Genomic DNA, 5,000 nt, shown 5'->3' with positions numbered 1-5,000 from the left:
GCTCGCGCAGCCAAAAATGGCCAGTTTTGGCCCGTTTTTGGGCTGTTTTGGCCTGTTTTTGGTCTGTTCTGGCGTGGCGCGGTGACCGTCGTGAGCGGAGCAAAACGTCAGCCATCTCAGCACCTTGGAACCCCCCGGGTGGCACAGGGCTGGATGGGGCTTTCGTATAGCAGGGACGGTGCTGCCTCACGCTTCGCTCGCTGTTCGCCGCTCGCCGCTCGCTCGCGCAACCTAAAATGGCCAGTTTTGGCCCGTTTTTGGGCTGTTTTGGCCTGTTTTTGGTCCGTTCTTGCGTGGCACGGCGACCGTCGTGAGCGGAGCAAAACGTCAGCCATCTCAGCACCCTGGAACCCCCCGGGTGGCACAGGGCTGGATGGGGCTTTCGTATAGCAGGGACGGTGCTGCCTCTCGCTTCGCTCGCTGTTCGCCGCTCACCGCTCGCTCGCTCAGCCAAAAATGGCCAGTTTTGGCCCGTTTTTGGGCTGTTTTGGCCTGTTTTTGGTCCGTTCTTGCATGGCGCGGTGACCGTCGTGAGCGGAGCAAAACGTCAGCCATCTCAGCACCCTGGAACCCCCCGGGTGGCACAGGGCTGGATGGGGCTTTCGTATAGCAGGGACGGTGCTGCCTCACGCTTCGCTCGCTGTTCGCCGCTCGCCGCTCGCTCGCGCAGCCAAAAATGACCAGTTTTGGCCCGTTTTTGGGCTGTTTTGGCCTGTTTATGGTCCGTTCTTGCGTGGTGCGGTGACCGTCGTGAGCGGAGCAAAACGTCAGCCATCTCAGCACCCTGGAACCCCCCGGGTGGCACAGGGCTGGATGGGGCTTTCGTATATAGCAGGGACGGTGCTGCCTCTCGCTTCGCTCGCTGTCCGCCGCTCGCCGCTCGCTCGCGCAGCCAAAAATGGCCAGTTTTGGCCCGTTTTTGGGCCGTTTTGGCCAGTTTTTGGCCTGTTCTTGCATTGCGCGGTGACCGTCGAGAGCGGAGCAAAACGTCAGCCATCTCAGCACCCTGGAACCCCCCGGGTGGCACAGGGCTGGATGGGGCTTTCGTATAGCAGGGACGGTGCTGCCTCTCGCTTCGCTCGCTGTCCGCCGCTCGCCGCTCGCTCGTGCAGCCAAAAATGGCCAGTTTTGGCCCGTTTTTGGGCCGTTTTGGCCAGTTTTTGGCCTGTTCTTGCATTGCGCGGTGACCGTCGAGAGCGGAGCAAAACGTCAGCCATCTCAGCACCCTGGAACCCCCCGGGTGGCACAGGGCTGGATGGGGCTTTCGTATAGCAGGGACGGTGCTGCCTCTCGCTTCGCTCGCTGTCCGCCGCTCGCCGCTCGCTCGTGCAGCCAAAAATGGCCAGTTTTGGCCCGTTTTTGGGCCGTTTTGGCCAGTTTTTGGCCTGTTCTTGCATTGCGCGGTGACCGTCGAGAGCGGAGCAAAACGTCAGCCATCTCAGCACCCTGGAACCCCCCGGGTGGCACAGGGCTGGATGGGGCTTTCGTATAGCAGGGACGGTGCTGCCTCTCGCTTCGCTCGCTGTCCGCCGCTCGCCGCTCGCTCGTGCAGCCAAAAATGGCCAGTTTTGGCCCGTTTTTGGGCCGTTTTGGCCAGTTTTTGGCCTGTTCTTGCATTGCGCGGTGACCGTCGAGAGCGGAGCAAAACGTCAGCCATCTCAGCACCCTGGAACCCCCCGGGTGGCACAGGGCTGGATGGGGCTTTCGTATAGCAGGGACGGTGCTGCCTCTCGCTTCGCTCGCTGTCCGCCGCTCGCCGCTCGCTCGTGCAGCCAAAAATGGCCAGTTTTGGCCCGTTTTTGGGCCGTTTTGGCCAGTTTTTGGCCTGTTCTTGCATTGCGCGGTGACCGTCGAGAGCGGAGCAAAACGTCAGCCATCTCAGCACCCTGGAACCCCCCGGGTGGCACAGGGCTGGATGGGGCTTTCGTATAGCAGGGACGGTGCTGCCTCTCGCTTCGCTCGCTGTCCGCCGCTCGCCGCTCGCTCGTGCAGCCAAAAATGGCCAGTTTTGGCCCGTTTTTGGGCCGTTTTGGCCAGTTTTTGGCCTGTTCTTGCATTGCGCGGTGACCGTCGAGAGCGGAGCAAAACGTCAGCCATCTCAGCACCCTGGAACCCCCCGGGTGGCACAGGGCTGGATGGGGCTTTCGTATAGCAGGGACGGTGCTGCCTCTCGCTTCGCTCGCTGTCCGCCGCTCGCCGCTCGCTCGTGCAGCCAAAAATGGCCAGTTTTGGCCCGTTTTTGGGCCGTTTTGGCCAGTTTTTGGCCTGTTCTTGCATTGCGCGGTGACCGTCGAGAGCGGAGCAAAACGTCAGCCATCTCAGCACCCTGGAACCCCCCGGGTGGCACAGGGCTGGATGGGGCTTTCGTATAGCAGGGACGGTGCTGCCTCTCGCTTCGCTCGCTGTCCGCCGCTCGCCGCTCGCTCGTGCAGCCAAAAATGGCCAGTTTTGGCCCGTTTTTGGGCCGTTTTGGCCAGTTTTTGGCCTGTTCTTGCATTGCGCGGTGACCGTCGAGAGCGGAGCAAAACGTCAGCCATCTCAGCACCCTGGAACCCCCCGGGTGGCACAGGGCTGGATGGGGCTTTCGTATAGCAGGGACGGTGCTGCCTCTCGCTTCGCTCGCTGTCCGCCGCTCGCCGCTCGCTCGTGCAGCCAAAAATGGCCAGTTTTGGCCCGTTTTTGGGCCGTTTTGGCCAGTTTTTGGCCTGTTCTTGCATTGCGCGGTGACCGTCGAGAGCGGAGCAAAACGTCAGCCATCTCAGCACCCTGGAACCCCCCGGGTGGCACAGGGCTGGATGGGGCTTTCGTATAGCAGGGACGGTGCTGCCTCTCGCTTCGCTCGCTGTCCGCCGCTCGCCGCTCGCTCGCGCAGCCAAAAATGGCCAGTTTTGGCCCGTTTTTGGGCCGTTTTGGCCAGTTTTTGGCCTGTTCTTGCATTGCGCGGTGACCGTCGAGAGCGGAGCAAAACGTCAGCCATCTCAGCACCCTGGAACCCCCCGGGTGGCACAGGGCTGGATGGGGCTTTCGTATAGCAGGGACGGTGCTGCCTCTCGCTTCGCTCGCTGTCCGCCGCTCGCCGCTCGCTCGTGCAGCCAAAAATGGCCAGTTTTGGCCCGTTTTTGGGCCGTTTTGGCCAGTTTTTGGCCTGTTCTTGCATTGCGCGGTGACCGTCGAGAGCGGAGCAAAACGTCAGCCATCTCAGCACCCTGGAACCCCCCGGGTGGCACAGGGCTGGATGGGGCTTTCGTATAGCAGGGACGGTGCTGCCTCTCGCTTCGCTCGCTGTCCGCCGCTCGCCGCTCGCTCGTGCAGCCAAAAATGGCCAGTTTTGGCCCGTTTTTGGGCCGTTTTGGCCAGTTTTTGGCCTGTTCTTGCATTGCGCGGTGACCGTCGAGAGCGGAGCAAAACGTCAGCCATCTCAGCACCCTGGAACCCCCCGGGTGGCACAGGGCTGGATGGGGCTTTCGTATAGCAGGGACGGTGCTGCCTCTCGCTTCGCTCGCTGTCCGCCGCTCGCCGCTCGCTCGTGCAGCCAAAAATGGCCAGTTTTGGCCCGTTTTTGGGCCGTTTTGGCCAGTTTTTGGCCTGTTCTTGCATTGCGCGGTGACCGTCGAGAGCGGAGCAAAACGTCAGCCATCTCAGCACCCTGGAACCCCCCGGGTGGCACAGGGCTGGATGGGGCTTTCGTATAGCAGGGACGGTGCTGCCTCTCGCTTCGCTCGCTGTCCGCCGCTCGCCGCTCGCTCGCGCAGCCAAAAATGGCCAGTTTTGGCCCGTTTTTGGGCCGTTTTGGCCAGTTTTTGGCCTGTTCTTGCATTGCGCGGTGACCGTCGAGAGCGGAGCAAAACGTCAGCCATCTCAGCACCCTGGAACCCCCCGGGTGGCACAGGGCTGGATGGGGCTTTCGTATAGCAGGGACGGTGCTGCCTCTCGCTTCGCTCGCTGTCCGCCGCTCGCCGCTCGCTCGTGCAGCCAAAAATGGCCAGTTTTGGCCCGTTTTTGGGCCGTTTTGGCCAGTTTTTGGCCTGTTCTTGCATTGCGCGGTGACCGTCGAGAGCGGAGCAAAACGTCAGCCATCTCAGCACCCTGGAACCCCCCGGGTGGCACAGGGCTGGATGGGGCTTTCGTATAGCAGGGACGGTGCTGCCTCTCGCTTCGCTCGCTGTCCGCCGCTCGCCGCTCGCTCGTGCAGCCAAAAATGGCCAGTTTTGGCCCGTTTTTGGGCCGTTTTGGCCAGTTTTTGGCCTGTTCTTGCATTGCGCGGTGACCGTCGAGAGCGGAGCAAAACGTCAGCCATCTCAGCACCCTGGAACCCCCCGGGTGGCACAGGGCTGGATGGGGCTTTCGTATAGCAGGGACGGTGCTGCCTCTCGCTTCGCTCGCTGTCCGCCGCTCGCCGCTCGCTCGTGCAGCCAAAAATGGCCAGTTTTGGCCCGTTTTTGGGCCGTTTTGGCCAGTTTTTGGCCTGTTCTTGCATTGCGCGGTGACCGTCGAGAGCGGAGCAAAACGTCAGCCATCTCAGCACCCTGGAACCCCCCGGGTGGCACAGGGCTGGATGGGGCTTTCGTATAGCAGGGACGGTGCTGCCTCTCGCTTCGCTCGCTGTCCGCCGCTCGCCGCTCGCTCGTGCAGCCAAAAATGGCCAGTTTTGGCCCGTTTTTGGGCCGTTTTGGCCAGTTTTTGGCCTGTTCTTGCATTGCGCGGTGACCGTCGAGAGCGGAGCAAAACGTCAGCCATCTCAGCACCCTGGAACCCCCCGGGTGGCACAGGGCTGGATGGGGCTTTCGTATAGCAGGGACGGTGCTGCCTCTCGCTTCGCTCGCTGTCCGCCGCTCGCCGCTCGCTCGTGCAGCCAAAAATGGCCAGTTTTGGCCCGTTTTTGGGCCGTTTTGGCCAGTTTTTGGCCTGTTCTTGCATTGCGCGGTGACCGTCGAGAGCGGAGCAAAACGTCAGCCATCTCAGCACCCTGGAACCCCCCGGGTGGCACAGGGCTGGATGGG

The sequence above is a fragment of the Musa acuminata genome, unplaced genomic scaffold (assembly GCF_036884655.1).
Source record: "Musa acuminata AAA Group cultivar baxijiao unplaced genomic scaffold, Cavendish_Baxijiao_AAA HiC_scaffold_727, whole genome shotgun sequence".
NCBI classification, from domain to species: Eukaryota; Viridiplantae; Streptophyta; class Magnoliopsida; order Zingiberales; family Musaceae; genus Musa; species Musa acuminata.
Note: the sequence above shows the minus strand (reverse complement) of the source record.